Raw genomic sequence first — 26998 nt, forward strand, 5'->3', positions numbered from 1 at the left:
TATATTTGAAAGTATCTGGCATCTCTGTTTAAACTTTTCGCTTTAAAAATATAAACACTTTTCGATTTAAATGTAATTCGCTCACGTCCATCTCGAATTGAGAGCACGAAGTACGTATGTAATATATCGAATAATTTAAATAATGAAAAAGATATATCACTTTTATAATAATATCTTCATTTCCCGCGATTTATGTATATGAAATATATTATGTACATATGTCGAATTTTTTTAATATGTTTTGCGACACTCTAATACATCTAATTAGTAATTAATTCGACTCTCATCGTATCATATTAGAGCAGAATCGCTGATATCGTTTATTTATATATTGCAATTGCTTATTAAATATAATCATTAATAATTATATAGTATTTTGAGCGAATTATATATAATATTTTCGAATTGTTCTTCCGAAAGTATAATAAAGTGCGCGTCGTATGCAATTAACGCATCGGGAGTGCCGTGCAAAGTGTCGCGCGATCGTCGTATTCTATCGATTAGTGCGTGCGCGACTGTAATTAACTATGTTTGCGCGAGTGTGAGTGCCATGAGGAAACAACAAAGGACAAATAAGAGAGAAAGAGGAAGTCCAAAGAAACATCGAGCACTGACGATGCAACTGTATGGTAAGTAATTTAGAATTTAATTGACTTTTGAAAATAATCGCTCGCTTATTTTTGCGATAATAATTTATTTTATATAATTTATCTATTTTATTATAATTTATTTTATATTGTATAAAACGTAATATATATAAAATATTACAGATTTTATATTTTAAAATATACTTAAAATGTTTAATAAAATATTTATAATAATTATATATATATATTTATCCTTTAAATAAATAATTAATAAAAGAAACTCATAACTTTCAAAAAAAATTTTCAGATTTAACTTTTTGACGTGAAAATTAAAAACCTTATCTTCATATATATATATATATATATATATATATATAATACTTATTACTTATATATATATATATAATACTGTTTAAAATAATTAATATTTTAAAAAGTATTATATTATGTACAATTAAGATTTTTATTAAAACTATATTAACTCCTATTATAATAACTATTATATATGATTAAATTTTTCTTAAAACAACTACTATACACAATTAATTTTTTGTTTGCGCGTCCTTTAAATAAATAATTAATAAAAGAAATTCATAAAAATTTTCAGATTTAACTTTTTGACCTTATCTTCATATATATATATATATATATATATATATATATATATATATATATATATATATATATATATATATATATATATATATATATATATATATATGAAGATAAGGTCAAAAAGTTAAATCTGAAAATTTTTATGAATTTCTTTTATTAATTATTTATTTAAAGGACGCGCAAACAAAAAATTAATTGTGTATAGTAGTTGTTTTAAGAAAAATTTAATCATATATAATAGTTATTATAATAGGAGTTAATATAGTTTTAATAAAAATCTTAATTGTACATAATATAATACTTTTTAAAATATTAATTATTTTGATCATTACGTTATAATTTGATTTTATTCATATTTTACAGATCAACATGTGTACTCTATAACTACTACAACTACTCTACTACCCCTTCGCCTTTGCGCAGTGAGTACTCGTTGCAGTGAATATTAAAATATTTTTTATTTAGAGTAATGAATTTATATTTATGTCGCACACCCACAACAATAAAATATTTTATTATTATCATAATTATTTGATACACAAATTTATTATCTATTTTTACAATTGTTATTATATATATGAAAAGAATATTAAAAAAGCAAATTATAATTAGAGTGGTGTAGATAAATCTAATAAATTCATTACTTCGAAATTTTCTATATATATACAAATTGTTTTTTTAAAACGTTAACTAATTATATGCACAAATAAGCGTATAAAATATTGGAAAACTATTGAAAAATACTGATTCTTATAAAAAAGAGAGCGTTAGAACGTTATCCGAAAGAGATATACCTTTGCCGACACTCATATATTTATAAGCATGATTCAACCTTCTATCTTCAAGTCGAGCGATCCGTTTTCCAGATAGCGGAGAAGCATTTTTTCGAGTACAATTGCTTTTTAAAGAGATAACCACGGAGAGCGCGAACGGGGACATCGGCATCTCTGTCCTCCCCTTCTTTTCTCGTTTCTCGGGCAGGTTCTTGTTACGCGGTAATGTAAGAGTGAAAGAGAGAAGAAAAATGAAAAGAATCTCTCGAAGAGTGAATGAAAGAAAGGATTGAGTAGTCTCGGAGCTCGCGCAGTCTGGATATAACTAACAAAGGGTGTGTCGAGAAGGGCAACGATGGCCCCCACAATGCCGTCCTGATAAACGAGGCGACATTGTCCGTCCGCATCTCTCTTTTCCCTCCTTCTAGTCTTCCTCTTGCCATTCTTCACGCGCGAGAGGACGAGAGGTCCCTGTCAGTCACGCTACGACGGTTCCTCTACTTTTTCACAAAGCGAAAATTGGGTCCATAAGTAGGTCTTAGAATCCGAGAACCGTTGCTCGGCAAATAAAGAGTATCTCGTCCTGTAACATAAATTACAGAATTACTCGTATTTAACTGAAAAAGCATAATAGTGTATGTCTGACATGATAAACGTGGCCTTTAATTTTCTCACCGATGCTCGGGTTAAACGACTAATATGAAAGGTTCTCGACGCTAATTTATCTTTCTTCAATCGAATCGTCTGATCTGAAGCGTTCGCATTTTCACTTCTTCGAACAAACACATTCTTTTTAAAGGATTTGAAACCTTTTTGATCGAGAGACACGCGTGTTAATAACCGAATCGCTTCATTACGATGGCGGCGTCGCACACGGGAGAAACGATCGTTTTGCAGCGTCGAAATTGCGAGACGGCCAACTGGTCGGTTGCGGATTTAAGGCGAGAAAGCGAGGCTGCACGCACAAGCAAATGCCCAAGACACGCCACAAGAGAGACGGCTCAAAGCTGCAATTTATGCTTAACTGCCCTGGCAGTTCGTTAACGAGGCCCTGCTACGATCTTTATAAGCGCGACGTGTATCTACGATCGGTTAGCTCGAATTGGGTGAACACGTTCCCGCGGCTTTCCTCTCCTTTTTTTGCCTTCATATTTTCACCCGTTTAATATGCCCGCCGGCGCATAAATAAATCCCTAATTGGGCCGAAGTCCTATTTGTTTCTCTTCTACGTGGCGCGATCGCACCGGTTCCCCGCCTCCGTTCGCAACATCGGAGATAAGAACCTAATTTTGGGAATTAGCGCGAGTTTCCTAATTCTTCCGTTTCGCTCCAGATCCCGTGGATTTCGATGTTGAAATTCTGGATCAAAATCGTGAAATTTTTAATTAATAGAAGTTAAGACTGAGTAATAGATATAAAGAAAATAAAAGAATAAATGAAAAATTAACCAAAGTTGTAGGTACGAGTCTGGGGGAAAATATACGTATAAAAAAAAATACGTACAACATAATAAATATTTTTAGGCGTTATCAAAACGTGTAATTTTAGGCTAAAGATTAAATAGAAAAACGAGAAAAAGATTAGGTCAAAGAATTTTGATAGATATACAGAAAATTTATCCTAAAAATGTAAATATATTGTAGAATTTTGTATATCCTAGACAGAGACTCTATTATTAGCAATTGAACGGATTCTCCGGGTTTAATAGAAATTTTGAAATTCTGCGTCGATAGACACATGTAAAGCCCGAACACGTGGTTGATTAAAAAATTAGTTGGACACGACGATTCAGACGCGACGACTTTTTTTTTTCTTCTCGATAAATTAACCGCCAAAGGTAATCGCAGCCATAAAATTCATGGGGTGTTCATAAATTAAAACAAATGTTTTCGATTTTCCTTGACACTGGTGAAAAATCGCGTTTCGTCGGAGAATCTATCGCAAACATCGGTGTGATTAATGACATATATCGTATTTCAACTGGTCGAGACGAAAGTCGAAAATTATTAATTTCCTGAGGTACGATGACCTCGCGTGCCCGATGATGTTTATTTCTCGATGTCGTCGGGTCAATGCATTATTCATGCGCGAATCTCCTCGTCATTCTTTCGCGTGACACGGATATAGAAGTTTGTCATAAAATCGTCGGCAACTTTCGGCAAAGTATGCATTCGTGATTAGCGACATTACAGTCGCTTCTTCCATTTAATCAGTCAGATCGTTATCACAATCAGCGGGAATAACGTAATTAATAAAATTTAGTGCGACGTTCGTGCTAACTTCGGTAAAGCCACGAAGAGAAGTAAACGTTATTTCGCGCAAACATCAATGCATCGATCGTTTTAATGACCGTTACCTTTTCGAATGTGTTGTATGTGTGAAAAAATAATTTTATCAAAATATAGGGCTCTCCCTGAGATACGCGTCGCTTGCTGGCGTTGGTTACTGCTGGCTAACAGTTTTGGAGAGAGTATCGTCAAAGTTTTAGTTCCAACGTACCGTACGCGTTTCCTCGTAATCTCTATGGCTTGCAAGCCAAGCGGTAGACAAGGTGTTACCGCTTGTTTTTGCCACTGAGCATTGTCGTCGGAATTCTCGTAAAATAATTAAGAGAGCCGGCTAGAGCCACCGCGACGATGGTATTTTAAAGGGTCGTAAAAAGGACGTTAAAACCCGCGCTGCCTTGCTCCTTTCCACAGGAAGATGTCTGCCATCTGGAAGATCGCGAATTTCACAAAATGCGACAAATATCCTTCCGGATCTCCATTGCTTTTCTGGAACATAAATCGTAAACGACTATGTGACGTCAGTTGAAAGGATTGTCCCTGGAAATGGTAGCAATTAATATAACATGTCGATTAGCGAGCAAAACGTTTCTTTTATCGCGTTGCATGATTTGCGACAAAACAAAATAAAAATATGTATATACTTTTGATATGATTTTCAACAAATCAAAATAAAATATATACATACTTTTTTTGTTTTATTAATTGTGTAGTAATTAAGATATAAGACACATCATTCATCATGCAATTATGATTGAATCATCTCACAATACGTTCCGTTTTATGCGAAAATTTTTAATTACGATAGTGGTAAATAAAGTGGGGAGATTTAAAAAATCGGAGGCTAATTGTAACAAAGTTAATCCTTTTTTTATACCGTGCTTTCTGAGAGAGAAAGAAAGATCGCAAAGGCCGATTGATACGTTTCGGTTATCGCGCTAAATACTTGATGACGAGAATGAAGAGAGAGAAAAAGAGACAGACGGTAAACCGAGAGCACTGCAATTAATTATGTATACGCGATTAAAAGGAAGGCTCGCGCTTTCGTGTCCATAAAGGAGCCGGACGGATGAGGGAAGGAAGAGAGGCAGAGGTAGGTAGGTAGGTGTTGCGTTTATGCATCGCACATTCGTGGATGCACTAATTATCTCGAGAATCATATTGCGTTACCACTTGCGCATTAAATATAAGTGGGATCAAAGAAGCTGAGGATCGCGCAAATGTATCTCGTACACGCCATTAACATATGGAATCTCCGTCGCAAGCATGTTTATCCATCTAACTCAACTGGTCTTATATAAATGCTCCATTACTGCCGATTATAATTGACAGTTCAAAGTAACTGCGTCCCATTGAGACAAATATAAATCGTGATAATGACATCATCAGAAATACATCGCGCTTTCATAAAATACACGCGACACTGGTAAAAAAACTGATGCATCACTCGAAGTTAATAATATATAAAATAGCAGATATCAACGTGATTAATCGTATAATATTGTTTACACATTCGTAAGCGATGCAAGCTCGTTCGTTTGGTTTATAAAATAAAATACAGAGATATTATATCTCGTGTTATCAAGTCGGTTTACATAATTTGATCGGAGGCTATCTAGAAGAGGATAGTAAACGCGTCGCGTATTTTAATGAGACCCTCGGAAGGCCGGGCGCGAGTGGCTTAACGATTGCATAACGACGAATAAAATTCGCATTCTATCGGCCGATGTTACGTAAAAAGTTTTAGAATGTCCCAGAAATCAGAGATCGTTGCCTTGTATTAGGATATACTTGCGTGGTCGCCGCGACACGAAGGCGAAGACGAGTCGTAAAATGGGCTGGGCAGATCGTACAGTCTTTGAACGTTGGAACGAGTTTGGTGACATCGAAGGGGCCTTGTCACAGGCCCACCTTGCCGCTTTCCGAGTTCGGCGGCCCGAGTATCGGCTTTTCGAGAGAGGCACGGCCTAGAGAAAGTGCGCGCGTATACCTATGTACCTCTCTAAGCGCCTACTTCTTCTCATCGACCGAAAAAAACATACGAGGCCTTCGTCCCGAATGGAGCTATCTTGTGCGACGTGTGCTCTCTGCCTTCGGAATGTCTCTTGCCTACTTCGTTGCGCGATGTAACGCCAACTTTCGAAAAGAGAACGCCCCGTAACTTTGACGTTAACGAAGTAAAAGACGACCGGTGCGCGATCTTGCCATATATCCGACGTATTTTATCGTCGATCGATAGCCAGTTGCTGGCTAAATTTACAAGTAGAACAACATGTCTATCGATATATATTGCTAGCCATTAATTTGTAGAAATTCACAGAGAATAAAATTTTAGATAAAAAAAATATCAGAGCCAATATTTCACGAGTATAAATTTTCTTTTCTTTATACTATAAATAATAAAATTTTTGCATAAAGAGATTATATTATATCTTAAGAGTCGTTAGAAACTTTTGAAATTTGTTTACAAATTAATGATCAATGGCTCTCTGGAGTCTTTTCATATATTTTTCGAACTTTCGATCGAATCAATATGACTGGCATCGAGCTTTCCGAGAATACATCATCGCGTCAATTTCATAATGAGATATAGTAACGTGCATCATATTTATTTGCGCATCCTTTGCGATCTATCCTTTGCATTTTCGAACCCCGTAAACGATATCTCATGGCATTATATCACAGAAATAAGTGTACGCGAGGCGAGGACGGTAGCATCCCGAGAAGTAGATCGTGGATCTGGTCGCTTACGTACAATATACGTACCGAACCTAACTCCTACGTGTCTTCCCGAGGACTTCGTCCGCGAGTCTCTTAAGGTTTCGCCCTTATCTCGCATCGGGCATTGTCGCTCGCGCCGGCTGCCAGCGTCGTAGGACTACTGGGGAAGGTACGAAGGTATATAAGAGAAGCGAGAACGCAAAGAGCAGAGAATCGCACTAAATATGTGTGCGAGAGGAGATCCACCTGGAGATCGAGAGATTCGAAGTAGGAAACGACGACAACGAGGATGACGATGAGAGGACATCGTCGAAGGACGAGATCGGACGTCCCTCGAGCACGAACGGCGCATGTGCTCGAGATTGGTCCTCGATCGCGAGGGCGATCGTGGACCAAGACCGGCGTCCGTCACTTGTCCTCTTACGGACAAGTTGCGTCCGGCAGATTCTACAATTACTCGAGCGCCTTTTGCGAACTTACTCGGCGTGCTTTTAGTCTCGAGAATGCGCGATTCCGTATTTCCATCAAAATTGCGAAGAAGATTCTTTTGATGCATCATATTATTTATTTTATTAGTATAGGTTTTGAACCTGAAAAAAAGTGATGAACAGAGACATAAGAAGCTACTTTGCGCTCGGTGTAATTTATTTCTTCTCTATCGTCTGCGAGAGATGAAGTATCGAAAGCGAGTCTTTAGTGCATTAAAGGACAAGACTTTTTCTTTAAAACGTCAAAATAACCGGTTCGGTTGTTAGTGTTAAAATACAGCTGACATTACGGCCCATGCCGGCTGCTCGTTTCCACGGGTGTTTATGACAAAATCGCGACGAGCAGCTGCGCGATAAATAATTTATTCCCGATTTCGGGACGTGCTCTCCCAGCTGTAAATAACCTCGAGGCTTACACGCCTCGTGAGAATAGGCTCGCTTTTTTTTTAATCTTTGCACGAAAGGAGACTGCGAATCTGTCGAAAGAACCGCGCAGGGTCTGCGGAGAACGTTCAGTCCATGATTTCCGGTTTGTCCATCGTCACATAAATTCTCGCGCGAAGTGAACATTGGTTCGCACGCGGATGGACGTTGCCGATATGATCACGTATTCCACCCTGAAGAGATCGACAACCTCTCGAGACCTCTCTTTGCGAAAGGCTACGCTGTCCAATATTGAATAACATACTAACCGGGTATCCCACAACGCGAACTTGTCGAAAATGTCGCGATCCTACCAATACACACGAGGATATCAAGAACACATGCTTGTGTATCTTGAATGATATTCATATCTGAATAATTAACGATACATGTATGGAATCGATAATTTATTCCTAATCATTTGTGTCTCGTTATAGTTGTTGAATAATTGATTTTGAAATTAATACAAATACAAATTTTATCAGAATTTGTATTTCTATTATTAACATTTAATTTGATCATGAAGATTTAATGTTGATAAAAAAGTGATTAAATTGTATTGTTTGATCATGAAGATTTAATGTTGATAAAAAAGTGATTAAATTGTATCTTATAATGGAGAGTAGGTTTTCCTTTCGAATCACAGTATCATTCGGAGCATTAGAGATGCTCCGACGAACGTCGCAAAGATTTACAGCAAATCGATCTTCACGACTATCGCAGGAGCTCATCCAATCTCGAAGATCGATTCGCGCATGGGGAAACGGATTTGTCAGAAAGTACGAGGGAGGAAGGAGGAGAATCGCAACGAAGAGACGGCTGAATTTCTCAAAGTCGTCGGGGACCGATCGTCGCGGACTTATTTTGACAATCGTGCATACGTATATCCATAGATATCCGTATACACATGTATACTACTATATCAGTATCTCTCGGATTCTTTAAAACGAATGCCTCGACCAATATCTTCCTCGTTTTCTCGGACGATGCGCGTCTGAGTTTCGATCGTATCGTTACCGAAGGGAAGGTACCTTCCCGCGACGTCGTGAAAGCTGGTTCGTTTTGGTTTCCCGGGATCGTATATTGCGAATTTAGTGAGAAGCCGGGACCGTCGAAACGATCGGTTCGATCGTAGCTGGATCCCCGCCGATGTTCCCCGTCCCGTTCCATCGCGCACGCGCGCGCTGACCTCTTCCTTTTTTCTTTATGCATATCGACGTACGTATTCCGTGCCGCTTGTTTTTATCGGCACAAATGGGACTTTATGACGTCCCGTCACACACCGTCGTGCCGAACGCTCCGCGATCTTTCCTCTCGTCCTGTCTACTCTCGCTTCTCCGATTTCTGCTCCGATCGGATTTTATATCGGGAAGACCACGGACGGGAATGCCACCTCGAACCACTCAATCTCTCCCTCCCTTTGCCCCCGTGAGGACTTTTTCGACCGCGAAACTACTCGCCCGGATCCTAACTTCTGCTGATTTCCGCAGATATAAATTCCCTCTGGAAACGCATGTTCTGCTCGTGTTTTGACTTTCGTTCCTTCGTTCGTCTCTATATTCTCGTCTTTTCGACAGAAAAGTCACAGAATCAAAACTGTGGTTACGATCGCGTTTGAGATTCTTGCGATGCATATTGAAGTATATCTCTTTTAGATTTATTATCCCATAATTACATAAAATACACATACGTATATGTAATTGTTTAAAAAATATTTTTTTAAAAATTGAAAAAATTCTTCTTTAAAAATATCTTTTTAAAAGTAGAGGCTCGTTAAACTACTCTTTTCTTCGGGGTTTAAAATTTACCCTTCATTTACGCGATCGTATCGCAAATCGTAGGGCACAAAAATTCAAGGCACGTCGTTTCGATCGAAGATAATTGGATCAATCGCGATGGTCCGACTTTTTTATCAGATAGCACACAGTAGACGCTCACGAGGCATATCGTTCATTAAATTTCGCGAGTTTGACGTCACGTATCGATGTGCAAATGATTTCGATAATCGCGAAATATATTGGCAGGCAAAAACCTCGATGCTTGACTACCGAAATTTATATATTTTTAGCACAGCGTGATCTATTCTCATCGCGTACTTTTTAATTAATTGACATTTCACGACTCAATCGCAGATATATAGACTTGTCAAGAAGCTGAGATGAAACAAAATTTTGATTTTTAAGATTTTATAACATCTATATACTGCTTTTTATAGTAAAAAAAGAAATTAGAATAGAATTACTCTAGAGCAGGATTAATAAATCTTGTTTGGTATTTATTGTCGTAACATGCGACATTTAATATTTAATTAAAAGTTGTGTATTTAATTATCCATTAAAACGCTTAATTTAACAAATATATTTCTTGTTTATTAATTATTCGATTTCTATGAAAACAACAGCACACTGCAGTTGTTTTAATGAGATTAATAAATGTTTATTCTCGATACATATGCACTGAAACTATATATTAATGGCACAGTAATATATTAATGGCATAGTAATTATTGTTGCTACCGTCGAGAAAAACGCGATCAAATCATATAATTGTATCGTCTCGCCATCGAAATCAACTAGAGAAACGGTTTGAATTATAACGTTCCTCTGATAAAAATAGTAACGTGCAATTACGAATAATTGCGACGCGTCAAAACAACGACGGCGTTAATTTCTGGACTCTATTCTCAGAACATGTCAAATCACTTATCCATAATCCATTCTATTTTTTTGCGACACGTTTAGCAGAATTTAATATTCTGCCTGTAACCTGTCAGGTGGCCTTAATCGCGAAAAGTTTAACTGGATTTAGCGCTCTTGACATTTACTATTTTATTGTGGGACATATATGCACGTTCCTGTTTCTCCCACCTACCAATGAGCATGTAACATTATGCGATGCTATTTGTTCGCGCAGCGACACGATTACTCTAAAAAAGAAAATAGAGACACGGTCGATCGATCGATTATTTTTTATAAAATAGATTTAGCATGCAATTAACTTATGTCGCGTAGAGGAAAATGTATACGACAGAAAAACGTGAAGAAATAACGAATCATGTAGTTTTTTTCGCGAAATGAAATCACGCGATAATTTCTCAATCGATTCGATTTAAAAGCGCGATTTAAAAGCGCGACTAAAGATGATTCTGGAAAAAATTCGCGGAAACATTCTTTAACCAATTTCGCGTCGATTTTCTTGCAGAAAATTCAGTTGACCGTCGTCGTTGTCTTTTCGCGACTACTTCTCGCCTCCAGTCGCTATTCGGGATTTTCTAGTCCCGTCACGCAAGAACATGCGCTCAGGATTTTCCTTTTTTCAGGCGGTCGTTTGCGCGCGAATACGCGTCTAATCGGTAACGGAGAACGCCTAGGAATTTTCCGCGGATTCCGACCGCACCTACATGAGAGAGAGAACACGCGAGAGTTATTTTTTTCCCGATAATATATCGCGACATGGAAAACGCCTCGACGATGACATCGATCGCAGATCGTCATTATCAGCCTCCACGCGTCGCCGATTCCGCGCATTCGTGATAATAAAATGCCCGCGGGATGACCTATCGAGATCCGACGTTATGATCTACGAATCGCTGCGGGCTGAGGTAAGGTGGAATTATCGCGATGTCCCTTGATGGATGCGATTGTCGTTAGACGTTGCTAGAGAACCGGTATCCAGCAGCGAGTAGCGATCGGCACGAATGCGCAACGTGTTTGTTCAAATGGAGTTTCATTGTCACTGCTACATCTCTTTACATTATTTCATCTTTAATATATAATTAGTTTTAACTTGTGCAATAAGTGAAAATTGTTCTTATGTCTTAAAAAGTTGTAAAGTATGCAATTTTTAATTTTAATAAAAAATGACAGTTATTCCCTTCGATCGAGAGTCTGCAAAATAATATCATTATTTCTTAAAGTGCAGTCATTTCCCATGAATGAATCTTACACGCCTATAAAAGGCAAGTGACTAAGATTTTTCGAGCATTCATCGGACGGACTTTCAACTGGCACGCGTTGCCGTTCGCGTCCTTCGCTGCTTATAATACCGGTCGCCTCGATTGCGTAAGCGATCGATCGGCTAGTAAACGAGCATAGGAGGCAGTATCGTTGATATACTCGGTTGTACTCGCAGCTTATACTGGAATCAAAACGATTATAAGCGATTTAGGTTACGCCGCGAGCGGATTTCAGCTCTGCGCGGATCGGTAAAAATTCCGTACAGCAACGACTTCTCGTTGCGCGATGAGGGTAGACAGGCGGTGGTCAGGAATCACGTCGTCGGGACGAAATGGCACACTCGTGGATCTGCTCCCGCGGATAATCGATAACAGTGATTAACGGAGCAACGACGGGATCGGCGAGCCAACTAGAATATTAAAAGTACGCGCGCGGAGGAGGCTGATTGGATCGAAGGGAACAGAAGGGACGCCGTAGACGATGTAATCCATAAGTACATCATAAATCGAAATTATATCAATTACTGATAATTAATATATTAATTAATTATGATGAATAAAAGTTTCTCATAAGAATTATTTTAATAATAATACGTGAAACAAATTTTGTAAGAAATAATAAATGGACAATGAATATTAGGATTTTTAAATTGTTATTTATGATGGAATTATGTTTTTCTGTGCCAGAGTCAAAGTCAAAGAAAATCGTGTAGGTAGCTTGTGCGGAGAAAATCCAATCGGAACGATTCGATCGATCGCACGATCGGCTGGCGATCGAGCATCCACGATAATCGCCATAGCGACGAATCTGCCGCAAAGTGTGCGGCGATTAGTTTTCGCGGCACGATCTGACCTAAAATCGAACATTGCTCGGTTAGACTCTGCCCCTCCGTTCCTCTCGCTGTCCCTGGTCGACTCGCCGCCGTTTCTTTTACCTCTTTGATCCACCTCCTCGACACTGTCTCTCTCCTCCCCGAGCCCTGTTTCTACGCACTCGCGATCTTAGTAGGGCCGGTTTCTTCGGGACGCTGGGAAAAACATTGATTTCACTCGGCTGGAATGGTGACACGATGTGCACGTCGGACTTATACGCACGATTTCTTCGTCCCTATCGCGATACATTGTATAATCACGGTTTTAATGTAATATTTTGCGGTCGTACTCTGGATATCAGGAATCGGCCTGGTGTTCTCTGGCAAAGAACTTTGTAGCACAAGATAATCACACTTTTTATAATTAATCCTCCAATTTCTCGCGTTTTAAATTTTTATCCCTTACCTTTTAATTCTGGATATGTCACTCTGCTGAAGCAAATCATACGATCTGAACACGTCTAAAATAAAATAATTGCATCTAGCAAATGTCGATTAATTCAGCAAAGTATTTCAAAGTTTCTATTTTCAAAATGTGACAAGTCTTTAAACAGCGCAAAATTTACAATCTTTATAATTTGCAAGGAGATTCCTTCATCCATGGTTTATATTTTTAGAATGCTTTCCGATCTGTGAGGAAATAAATTCTCAACTATATCACTCTTGATAACTTATTAAAACGACTGGTAGTCACGAACGCGCATCCGTAACCTTCGTTTACACGTTATAAATACTCTTCTGGGGACATCGCCTTAAGCATAAACGACGCGGCACGTTTTGCAATTTATTGTGTCGCACCGAACATAACGCGTACGTTTGGTCGGCTGGCAGATGTTGCCTCATCCGTATGTGCAACATTCCGGTGCAACATTGAGAGCATCTAAACGGTACGATGCACCGCGAGAGAGCAGCTTCCCGCCCACGCCTTATCCTCTTCATAACTACCTCGTAGTAATCCATTGACCACAGTCAGCTCATTTGCATTTTTGTAAACAAAAAAAAGATGTTAGAATCTTACTTTTTCTTTGTTGCAAACAATTAACGTCTGCCCACACAAATATTTTCAATTTATGGAAATTTGTTTTTGCAATTACAACGTTAACAATGTTTTATTTTATTAAATTAAAATAGAGTAATGAGGGATTTTCGAGCAATACTGGTTTTATTTTTAGTAGATTTTAGCAAAAATGTTAAATTCTGAAAATATCAGAAAATGTAAGACACAGTGATATATATATTTCTTTAACACACGAATGTTACTATTGTCCACGGTAGTTGACTTAAAAATTTCTCGCAGCATTCTCGTGTCATTACATGTCATATCTTTCAATTATACACCGGTCGTATCTTCTAAAAAGCGAGCTGAGAATCGTTTAATGATCCCGTCTCTCGATGATGCAAATCATTGAGATTTTACTAGCTCCGCGAGAGAAGCGGGAGTAAAGTCGGTTAAGTGTGGCGGAAGAAATAAAGAAATATCGGCGCGGTTAAAGTACCAACGTGGCGGCATCGCAGGTACCTACGCGGCTGTGTAAGTGAAAAGGGTTGGTCTTGTCGAGGCACGAGAATGCGGTTATGATAATGCACCGGCCACCGTGCTACGCGAAGAAACTCCGAACGGAGTGGACGCAGGAGCAACCGGGGAGGGAGACTTTGCCTCGCATCGTCGCGAGATGCATCTTCCCTCCCTCCCCCCCCCCCCTGTTTCTCTTTCTCTCCCGGCAACGCTCTACTCCATAACGTACCTGCGCCCCATGAACATTTATCCATGCCGATAACCGATTTTGGCAAAGGGGCACGCCGAGTTTCGCCTTCTTCCTCGCGATCTCACCGTCTTCGTGCGAAACCCGTGCCGCGCAGATGCCATCGTGGCCACGCACGGTGGAAACTTGCTCGAATCTCCCATTGTTCTCTGCCGTATGGTCGCACCGAAGCTGCCGCGAATCGAGCCGCTTGGCTCGGATTTTATTGTCGCGAGAGTCTCTCTTCCGCCGCGCTTGTCGGGAATTTAGCGAGCAATTGTCTGCGCTATTTTATGGCCATCGCCGTCGTTCTTTAACCGTACGTTGTTCTCTAGTCGAATTTGGATAAGATAGAATATGATAAGATCATTCGCTGAAATAAAATAAGGTTTTACTGACGTAAAATTATTGATCACCATCATACGCGATATGAAAATTAGAACCGTGAGCGAAGGCAAAGTCATTCGTCCGTATCATTATTTGAGCGGATATATTTTTCATCATATATTATCGATAAAGGGGCAAAGATAGGGGAGAGACGATATCTTGAACGACATTATGGAAACTTTTGAGCACGACTCGATAACGACGACCCAAAATTCCGCTCACATCACATCAAATAGCGCTCTCTCGCACGACGACAAGTAGCGCACATTCAGTTTCGCGCGCGCGGAAAGAGAGAAAGAACCGCTTTCGATGGGGTCGGTCATGCGCGGGTGCGACCTAAACGGATAAATTGTTTCCAGTCCATTAACCATTAACCACATCGGGGATTCGGATTCGAGGTTTTCTCCGAGATACCGTGAGACGATTCGCCAGGAGGAAAAACGAAGGGCGTTAATATATAAGACGCGCCGAAGGTGAAAAGAGGTAAGCAAGATTCTCTTTCGTCAAAAGATAAGGAAGAGAGATAGTAACGGTAGAAGAGAAAAAAGAAAGAGAGAGAGGACAAACGAGTGGATATCACCGGTCCACCCGATAGCAGCTACCACCATCGGCTCTGCCCAGCCACTCGGGTGGTGGTGCAGAGAGGATAGGGGTGGTTTTTAAATAATTCCACTATTTCCATGCATATTGCAGGAAACAATTACAACTGTAATTGCTAATAGAAGATTCCAGACGAGGCCAGGTTTATCTCGGGGTTCAAACCCGCTCCTTACCCACCCATTTTGCTACCCATCTTATACCCTACCTCTCCTCTATCCCGTTGCTTGTCCCTTTGCTGTAGTTCTTCTTATACTTGCAATCTTCTCAAACGTCCGATTCACCACGACCGATAGCACCGCATTTCTTTTTCTCTCTCTCTCTCTTTCTTTCTTTCTTTCTCCATCGAAATTGTACAACGCTCGTGTAACTAGGTAGACGGTTTTGCGATTGTCCGACACACCGTCTCCAGCCGATTGTTCGCAAATGTATGTTATCGCGGTGCAAACTGTTGTCCATTATGAAACGATCGTTTGTAATCTCGTATATTTGCGATCAGCGTTTACAACCTACTACTTTAGCGTACGATTTATTTGGACTACGATTTCGCTTGCATTCGCTAAAATTTCTGCAGAGTTCCAGAGACCGAACTGCGGCGATAAACGTCAAGCACTCTCTCCCTCCTCGTTCTCGATGTAGCAGTACTTGTACAACTATTACGGAATTAAAACTCATTGAAAGCGATGTAATCGCGATGAACATGGTATTCGATACTACAGACAATCCGAAAATAATCTGTAGCGAAAATTGAATTAAAGAAAATTATACGGCTTTCGCAGATGTTTTGTTAAAAGAGATAGACAGGAAATAGCGTATCGGTCGAAGCAAAAAAATACGAAGAAAGGGCGAATGGGCTGGCCATAGGAGATGGGTGGAAAGAAAAGGGCGCGGGGGAGAGGGCGAGAAGGAAAAGGCGAGAAAGAGACAGACATAGAGAGCGAGGAGGAATAGAAGGAAAAAAAATCAAGCAAATTGGTATGCAGCACACAACAACCGGCGGGTGGAACGAAGGGGGAGTGAAGTTAGGCCAGCTAGGGGTTCCTACGTCTGGAGAGAGGGTGGGATCAATACTCTCTCTTTCTCTCGTCTTCTTTTACACGTACGTCGACACGCACACGAGAACGAGCGCGTAGACACGCGAGCTGTACCTCCACCGTTGTTCTCCTGCTTTTCTTTTTTTTCTTTCTTCCCTCCTTCTTTTCTTTCTTCCTCATCGTCTCCGCGCAGCAGCCTGTGGCAAATCCCGAAACACCCGTTTCGAAACAAAGTGTGAGATATGAAAGGAAAGAGAGAGAAAGAAGGCGAATTCGCGTTGCGCGACGTGCCGATGGATCGCTAGAGTTGGGATTCTCCTGGTCGCGGAGTTACTGAACTGTGGTATCAGAATAATTATATTCGATCGGAAGGATGCGAGGTACAATAACCCGGTATCCTGTTATTTATACTATTATGTGCGCGGAGGCGAAATTGTTTGGGGCGGTGCACGGTTCCTGGATTCGCAGGAACACGATCATTTTCCGCAAAAGTATCGCTCACGCGACCATTATACACCATAACAAATGATGTGATTAAATAATTTAACGCGATAATAGATGCCTCTCGATAATGTAAATTAAAATTTTTTTCACAGTTTAAGGCAATTTATCCAATTGACTTTATTTCCCGAGAAAATTATATTTTCGCAGATTGGATTTTAAAAACAAACAAAAGAGAGAGAGAGAAATAAGTATATATAAAATATAAATAGATATGTCGAAAAATTTTATTTTTGCGAGCTTAACGCGCGCTCTTCTCCCTTATGAAAATAGCGCGAAGGCGAGGCGGCAAATTAGCGCGACCGGGTCTGGAAAAAGCAGAGAATCGAGAGTGCGACTACTACTCTTCCGCGCGGAATTTCGCGAGAAAATTTCGACGCGTCTGTGCTAATATAATTACGATATTCAGCTAGGGCGAATATACCGTGGGATTAACAAGGCGTATCATTGTGGAACACCGAGTGTACACGGACGACGAAACTACCTTCATTCGAAAGCGGATTGCCATCTCGCTCAGTCTCGTTCTTCGCCATGTCCGAAAGGATAAAAATTTCACAGTTTCAAAGGCAGGCCTAAGTCATTTTGTTAACGAGGTCATTCTTTTCCCTTATAATTAGGCTCTTTGGCAGCGCAAACTCTTGTCCTTAGCTTTGACATTGCAAATACGAATATTGATCGATGAAATTAATTTGCATGTGTGGAAAAATATTGTCGAGTGTTTGAATTAATCAATTTACATGAGATGCATACGTTTTATAAACAAACAAGTGACTCAAACTGCGTTATTAATCGTGATGTGGAACGTGAATTTTTTTAAGAATCTGAATTTTTGATAACGCGGAATTTTTGAATAAGCGAAATGGATAAGAAAAGGCAAACGAAAACCAGGAACGAATGGGCGGACGGTCACGTCTTGGGTTAATGCTGCATGCAGCAAAGTCTAGGTTTATTAAACCGTGGAAGAGGAAGAACGGAAAGAGGAGTTGGTGACTAACTTTGAGGTCGCGTGTCGAATTAATGCGTTAAAACGATAACGCTTTCTTGCGGATAATTTGTTCCAATAGTGATTAACTTTATAAAATTTGATTAATCTGCATCGAAATAAAAAATTCACGTCATCATTGTGTACTTATCACTCAATATTTACGTGATTCTGAATTTTTATTTCTCGAATTACACATATATATAAGCTTTTTGTGCGCGCTAATCAATAGCCTATTTATCGTGATTTATCTATCCGAAAAATTAGTAGAACACGTCAGTATAAAGTGTTTCCTGGCACAATCGTGTCACGCTATTTTTGTTGAGAAATTCATGTGGCCGATACTAAATTATTCTAGCTACATTTGATAACGGTAACTTTAAGATCAGTTTCCTGCGCGGAAGACATAAAAATTTATTTTTTTTTTAGAAATATAGCAACCATAACATAACATTTTGCATGCGATCTAGTTATTTGCGATTAATACAAATTCACAACGACTATCTCAGTTTATATAACAACTACCTCGATTCAAAACACGCGAATTAAAAGCTATTCACTTTAATATTTTTTCTATCCTCTATTTTAGTCTATTATTTTAATACGTTGCTTTTTAAAATCTTATAGAATAAGTGCGATAAATATATGCTTCAATTTATTAATATTAGAAAAACAAAGCAATATATTCGTCTGTGGCAAATGATACTCTATAAATATTGTTATAAAATAAGAATTAAACAAAACAAAAAATTGTCATAAAATAAGAATTAAATTTAGAAAAATAAATTTTAACTAATCTTTTTCAAAATTTTTTAGAACGGAAACTATTTAACTTCAAAAATATATTATTAAAAACAGATATATATTATATTTATAATCTAAAAATATAAGTATATTTTTCTAGACTATAATCTTGCTCTCTTATCTAAATAAGATTGATATAAACGAGTTTAATTTCTGTAAATTTATTTATAAAGATTTAAAAAAGCAAACAACTTGCAAATATCGAGTATAAAAAAGTGAAGCGTCACAAAATATACATGACCATTGTAAAATTCCACTTTAGACACGATTAACATAACGAAGAATCATTGCTTCGCGATTTCCTGTCGCATGACCTCGGTAACGGAAATCGGCTCACAGAAAGAATAATTTACGCGCGGACGAACAATGCGCGCGAAGATTTTGATGGCATTACGCGGTTAAAAGTTCATGGCTGTCGCCTGGGTTAAGGGTTAGAATTTCCGATGCTATTTATTTGATGCCAAGGTTGACCCTTTAACCTGACCTCATTCCAAACTATTTAAACCAAAGAACCGCTTATCGTCGTGCTAATTCCTCCAAAGAAAAAAAAAACGAAATCTCTAATCACTTAAGATCACAAGATATATATATATATATATATATATATATATATATATATATATATATATATAATCTGCCGTTTCAAAAATATTATATCAATGTGAATAATGAAATAATATAATTATTTTATCGCATAATTCTGATTATATGTATAAGTAATAAAGTTTGAAAATTTTCTTGCACTTGACACGTTTAATCATTTGTAAAGAAAGTAGAGTTTTTAATGGATCATGTTTTATAAATTATCATCCTTTGAGAGAGAGAGAGAAAATTTTCTTGCACTTGACGCGTTTAATCGTTTGTAAAGAAAATAGAGTTTTTAATGCATCATGTTTTAATGTTTTTTAAATTATCATCCTTTGCCGTAATAAATGAATTTGTCTAATGATCGCGCGCAGTGATTCTTGTGTCGGCACCGATTTCGTCCGACTAAAACATCTGTGAGTTTAGTGACAGGTACTAGCGCGACAGTTGGTAACCGCCCATGGCGAATGGAAGGCAGGAAAAGAGGACTGAAAGGGACGAAGAAAGTCAGTGGTTACGGTCAAATAGTATAATAAATAAAAATAATTGCCGCTACGTGTTTGCACAATGCAGCCGGTCGCTTAGACTGCTATATCGTTATAAAAAAAAGGCTCAAAGTATAGACCGTAGCTATAACTGCAGTTACGCGTTGGAGGGAAGGTGATTTTTTTCTATGGAGAGATTAAACGATCCGACTCTCCCTATGCTGAAGTGCTGAAAAAGAGTTTTGTAAAAAAAAAAAAATACTATCGAAATGTGCGAGATAAAAAAAGAAAAACACTTCAAAGAATAATATTATATAAATATCTAAAGTGTGTTAATGTAACATAAAAAATGCAATATATATTGTTTAACCTCATGCAAATTTTTCGATATAAATTGTCAGGCAAAAAAGTTTATTAGCGCGGAATATTTTTAATGCAAATGACGTTCAATGTGAAACCATCTCATTGCGATATATACTCGGCCGGTGACCGTCCCTTTTGGGGATTAATTAAAGAACCTTGCGGCGCATTCCTGCAAGAACAGCGACTACGATCGCCGCCGGCCGTCGCAGGATCGCATGTTTCGGTCTAAATTCTTCGTGGTCTACATCACGGTCGTAAGAAAGCGTCAATTTGGCGCTCGGATGCACGAAAGTCCGACAATGTACTTACGGTTGGAGCAGTTTTCCGGACGCTTCGCTAGAAACTCGGTCAGAAAGATAGATAGACAGATAGATAGAGAGAGAAAGAGAGAGGGGGAGGAAGAAGAGAGGGAGAATATCGGTCACAAAGGGACCGCACGCGGATATGAATTCTTATTTCACCGATGAGGAAAAATATTAGAGGCACTCGCGCATCCGCCGAAGTGGGTCCACCGGCGCGATCATAAATAAGATTTCATTGTGTAATACGTAATATCGCGTGCGCCCTATCCATTGTGTATTTTTATCTTCATTCATTTTGCATAATTTCGTGTGTGTTTAGGGGAGTCCGCGCTTTCGGTCTTAAATTGTCGAGCCGCAGCATTTCTCGTCGCACAAGAAAAATTGATCGATAGCGCCAATGTTATGTTTTTTTCGCGTGTAGTTTGAATCTCGAGCTTGTAGTGAAAACAGTACGAAAAATTCTTATTTTTTTAGCTCTTTCTAAACTTCACAAAATTCGATAAATGAATCCTCATTCGAAGATTACAAGCTACGAAAGAGCGCTGGAATTATGTTGAATGTTACATCGCGTTTTTCCCCTTTCTACTACATAAAAAATATATTAAAAAAATACGCACAATTGTATATGTGAGATTCCCTCGGGGAATGTCGGTTAAAAGAGGGAATTAAGGCGGCTGAAGGGCGCTTGAGTTTTTTCATCGTTTTTCATTTTTTATTCGAAATACGAGCACGCGAGCCCCGGAACTCTCGGACGAAGGTGATGCCGCGTTCTTAATGCGTAAGCATAACTAGTGCAGCAAATTGAAATATAACGATGCATAGAAATAAATTTTGCAAAAAAGCGCATGAACCGTAAAAATCTAACGAATGCATACAGTTGACAAATGTGTTAAAATTTTGATTCTGTCGTATACATTAATTTAATTAATCTCGAAGAAAAATCTGTACGGATTTCAGCGAAACCTTTTTTCGCAAAGTATTACTTGCAAAAGTCGCTATTCCATGTAATATCGAACGGGACGAATAACCCGATCGGAAAACGCGGTGGGCGCTTTTTGACTATTTACTTGAACGAGAATCGAACTCTTATCGCTTCGAGATACTCTTGCGCGAGATTGCGCGATTTCCTCGGGGAAGAGTTCAACGCGCGAGGGGTCGATTTGACGCAGAGGAAACCCTCGCCTCTTCTAATGTTTACCATTTATCACGGCGCCCGATTGTCTTCCGGATGACAAAGAATCATAAATATATATATATATATATATATATATATATATATATATATATATATATATATATATGCAACGCGCATACCTCTGTTCTTCTTGCTCCTCTCTGACGTCCCTTTTATTTTGCGGAAACGCGTGCGTGCCGGCGCATAACTCTCGGATGTCGTGTGGGCTTTATCGCGCGGACACCTGTCCTACTTACTAGGCTCGTTATTATCGGGGCCCCTTATCTCGTGGCGCTGCCAATCTTTTCAAAGTGAAGGATTGCACCGCCACGCTACTTGGCCAACCTGTTTCCGTGACAAAATTAATAAAAGAAAGAAGGAAAGTTTGCGGCGATACACATTAGCGCAACTCCCCTATTATACAGTTCCTTTCACTTTCGTACAGATCCAGATTATCATGCGTTTATTGATATTTTATGAAGAACGCACACGCACTTTACATTGCTAATTACGTGTCTTTTTCGTCGTAGTCTTTTTCGAAGAATAATGTTATTATTACGATAAGGTGGTTTTCTGTATCCCACAGTATTATTAAAATTGATTTTCATATTAATAAAAGCATCGATCTCGATTAGTTAATGTTACATTTTGAAAATTAAATATGTAATATGTATCGAACGGATACGTTAAAAATATCTATATAATTAAATATATAGAATTAATTAAATGATGATTGCAACTCCTTGGATAGTCGATGAGAGCCGCCCGGTGCATCGTGGCATGCACGACGCACGTACGCACGTATGAAATAACATTTAGTTAGGTCCAGTTATGGGATCCTGCTAGATTAGGGGTTATTAGGTGTCGGTGTCCCTGTGTTTCGAGCACGGCCCCTCATAGAGTGCTGTTTAGCCCGGGCGTGTGGTGCTGTGTTTTCGGTTTCGACGTTTTTGGGCCCCGCAGTACCTGGCAGCCGCGTAACGTATTATTACGTGTCTGGCGGTCTGCGGGTGGAAAAGGGAGGAAGAGGGTACATGAAAAAAAGGAAGGATCAGGAGAGAAAGAGGAGCGAGAGCGGAAAGAGGTGCGTGGCTCCACCTCGATCGCAACAACAACCCCCTGAGCCAACTAAATCGGGGGCCTGTCGTGCCCCGCGGGTGCAATGCCACCAGTGTCTCTCAATAAAGATTATCCAAATTGCTTAAGGACTCTCGGAAACGATCGCGATATATCCTGCGTCAAACGCGTTATCGATAAAAGGACGATTACATCGACCAGAGTGGGATAATTGCACATGACACTTTATTACTTCGCATACATAAATAAATTACATAAGAAAAGATGTGAGATTTTATTATTATTAATTGTTTACGTAAATAAAATTACATGTTGGCGTTTTATAAAATGTGAATACGTTATTTCACACGTACAACATGAAAGAAAAATACTAAATGTATAGAGCGAGCGAAAGCATTCCTGACGGATACGCGATTAAAGGAAGCTCGATCGTTCTTTCGTGGCTGTAATGAATTTCGTCATTCGGATAAAACAAGGCAAAAGCGCAACGATGCTCTGGGCGAATTTTTATTATGCGAAGATAGGGTTGCAGGTCGTTATATTATTCAATAGCTTTAGAAGAAGCGTTTCTTCCAAGAAGCCAATGTAGTTTCGGATAATGGACCGGCGAATTGGGATATAACGTGTCTTAAATTATCTAATGAGTGTCCGAAGGGTATTACGGATCCAAGGTTATCCTATTTTTTTCAAGGAAAAGACTATCTTAGAGGTGCATCGAGATAAATTATCTGAGAAATTAAATTTCGATAAGTCGTAAACGGTTAGTGCCTCCTACGATTTCGCAATTTTTATTTTTTATATATCGCAAACATGTTTCTGAAGAAAACATTAGTACTGAAGAGCGATATAAATTTCAAACAATCAATTTATTATTAATTTTATTACAGCCTACCTCTATTTTTATTCAACAAATTAGCTTTTTCTTTCAAAAAATTGAGAGAAAATATCCTTCTCGCACGATGGATTTTTTCTAAACAGCTGTATTTTCCAACGAGTTCTTCGCGGGAGACAGGACAAGTACCGCGCCTTGTTCGTCAAGAAGAAGGGAAGTAACGGCGCGAGGGATTCGATCGATTTTTAAAGCAACCGCAATATTTGACAGCTACAGCCCACGGCCGTGGTTTCGGCGCCACCTGTTTCACGACCCTCCGGCCTCTCCACACGCACACCCGCACACATATACATAAACACATCCGCGTTTCACGACTCGCATATCCACGCACACGCACAGGAGAAAGAGGGAAGTAGAATCATCCACCGGCGCGCGTCTGCGGTCCACGGGTAACTGCACCATGCCGGCAGACATGCCGCCAATAAGTGAACATCAGTTGTGTTCAACACCCTCGCTTTGTTCCACCCTCGTCGTACGCGCGCTCACGAACCATTCTGAAATCCATCGGCCCAGGACATGCCGCAACGATCCCGACTTTGAAGCCGTCAAAACTACGCGATTTCATGTTTTCTCAGCTTGTATTTTTAAAATGAAACCACGGTCGAAGGAGCAATCTCCGATTGCGCATCAAAGACGGATATTTTTATAACAGCCGATACCTTTTATTCTCGTTTTAAAATGATAGTAAGTATTTCTTCGAAAATAACGACTGTTTATTCATAAACTGTTTACGAGTATTGGAAAAGAATCAGCGTTGTTGTGTGTTCGCGAGCAAATTGACTACTGCATTCATTTGATTGCGATGCATAAAGAATGGACGAACGTTGAGGATGCGCGAAAAAGAAGATTAAATACGCGAGGAAGAGAATTGAGTTGACAACGTCTGTGATGTATGCCGGAATGACCCCGAAGTCCGTGGGCGCGACCCTCCTGCGAATATATCGAGGCCTTTGGACGACATTACGGTGTTATATGCGCGGTGTGCCACGGAGAGACATTGATTTATATGAGCTGAGAGTCAACGGGCCCGTGGAACACCTCGACCTTCCCGGAATATCCTTCGGCAGCAGATCTGCCGCGAGCTTTCCCGGTTCAAAGTTATCCTTCAGAGAAACCCCCGGTTCTTTCACAAGGGATGACTCTACGAGTTAACTCGGCTACATGATACACGTTTCTGACAAAAAAGACTTATTTCCGAAACAGACACATTTTTTCTCTCGACCATAAATATACAGTAAATTAATTTTTGAGTGTCAAACTTGACGTAAAATTGAGAATTTAAACGCGTTTTCTGTACAAAAGCAATTAATTATATTTTATCAAAGATCTATTACAGTCGAAAACTCGTAAATAATCGACTATCGTGTTCGCAAGACTAGGAATGAGTGTCGAAGTGAATTTAGAGGGGAATTCACGTATCGACTCGATTTTGACGGAACGCGGACATTATTTATTTTAACCCCAGCAGCTTGGCCGATCGGGTGGGTGCATTCTTACAGGGAGTCACGTATCTCGAAGGTGGTCGGAGGGTGACGATGGAAGCCGATATATTGGCATACCTAAACGAAAAAGAATTTCAACGCGTACGTATCTTTGTTCGTCGTGGATTCATTCTTTTCGCCCCTCTCGCCTTCTTGAGACGCACGTCTTTCCGTCTGTCTATCTTTACTCGTCGTTGGTCAGACCTCCTTGCCGATGCAACACGCTCAATTGCGAGTGTCGAGGGTGTGATAGATGTCCTTCCGGCGTAGGAATGCGAGACGAGCCTGACGGAATGGCGAGTGACACGTGGTCGAAGATATTCTCGATCCCGTTGATTCAGGAAACTCAGTACGAATTTTCCCCGAGTTATTCTTGCAAAAATAACCGAATTTTCTTGTTTTCAACAAACAATATTAATTGTGATTAAAATTTTAATCAAGTTAGGTGATAACTTAATGATTTTTTAATAAAGTGAGATAGAAAAGAGATTAAACGAATTTCCATAACGTGAAGGAAATACTAGATATCTTTTTTGTCCCGTGGAAGTGTCGCTTATCGCGTATTCGACACGACGAGTGTCTCGCGGATAAAACACGAGCCGGACGTAGACCAGAGTATCCAGGGTGGCATATAAAGCGACGTTCATCACGCACAATAGACAGCCATGAAGCAAAATGCCGAGCCGCGGCCGTAAACTGGAAATATGTCAAAGATAATAAAACAATTAGCCATAAAACATAACGACCCCCGTATGTACCGTATACCCGATGCCGATGCCGCGCGGCTGGTGAAGAGAAACGGCGAATGCGAACGGCGGGGAAGGAGGGGGACGCAGGATGGAACGATGGCGATTGTAAGTGGAAAAAAGTTGCGCCCGCGAAACAATGAAGCGAAGGGAGAGGATCCGAGACATCGACGTGCGTCTCAGGGAAGGGATTTACATATGTTTCCGCGGTAATAAGTGTTTCGTGCAACCCCGCCCGACGTATATATTTCGTGTAATCGCCCCCGAGATAAATATCGTCGGAACGTGCCAAGTAAATCGACCATCTCACGCGCTTTATAAATACATCTCGCGCCAGACGATATACGTATTGTTGCGGTTCCAAATTGACGATACGTTCTCGAACCGAAAGAATTTTATCGTCAGACTTCGAGTAAATCACTTGTGAATAAATCGAGAGCGGACTATTCTTTTCATGATGTTGAGGCTAGCGGAGAATTTTTGAGCGAGCGTGAGTAGGTTTGCAAAATCGTGTCACGAACTCAAGGTCGTCCGAATTTCAGTCGAGAGAATAGGGAGGTGGCAAGAGAGGGGAAAGACGAGGACATAAAGGAGAGACCTTGGTGGAGGTGCGACTAGCGCGGCCGGAATGATAAATCGCTCGCGACGAGAGAGAGAGAAAATCGCGACAGCGTATTAAACGAGGCGATCCTCCTCGGGCACAACGAAAAGATTAAAGCCACCGAGTAATGTAGCTCTTAATAACAATCACGTTCTAGAATCCGGATCGTAAACCAACGATATCAACGAAATGCATCAATGATTGCGATGAATATTATCTTTTGCACGTACAATCTTTGACAGTCGTTCTATTCTTATTTCCTTCGAGATAATTAATATTCTTATTTACGCATCGACTCCTTAAAGAGAATTGAAGGCAATTTAGGTATTTTATTTCTGAATTATTCTCATTTATATCGCGATCAAGACCCATATAATTTATAGTACAGTTAAACTAAATATTTAGTACACGAGGGTTAATTATGTCAATATTGCCGCTGACAATTATCGCCGAGGAAAAAAGAAAAAAACGACTTTGGGTACATTTATTTCGACAGCTTGTCAGCTCCTAATACAAAGTGAATTCC

At 39.5% G+C, this 26998-nt stretch overlaps 1 long non-coding RNA gene across 5 annotated transcripts in view; it reads right to left on the reverse strand.

Annotated features, from left to right (window-relative positions):
- Positions 1-1518: 1518 nt before the first annotated feature.
- LOC145976065 (uncharacterized) overlaps positions 1519-26998 on the reverse strand; it is a 204189-nt gene continuing 178709 nt past the window's right edge. For 4 of the 5 annotated variants that reach the window (XR_014440168.1, XR_014440170.1, XR_014440169.1 and 1 more), the window contains 2 exons: positions 4475-4749; positions 1519-2558 (listed from right to left, as the gene is read on the reverse strand). This is a non-coding gene — a long non-coding RNA (uncharacterized LOC145976065). The remainder of the gene's footprint in view (positions 2559-4474; positions 4750-26998) is intronic. The other variant, XR_014440171.1, reaches the window with a different exon arrangement.

The sequence above is a fragment of the Camponotus vicinus genome, unplaced genomic scaffold (genome assembly GCF_025532165.1).
Source record: "Camponotus vicinus isolate PSW18456_S1 unplaced genomic scaffold, iyCamVici1.0 SCAF_8, whole genome shotgun sequence".
Classification (NCBI taxonomy): domain Eukaryota; kingdom Metazoa; phylum Arthropoda; class Insecta; order Hymenoptera; family Formicidae; genus Camponotus; species Camponotus vicinus.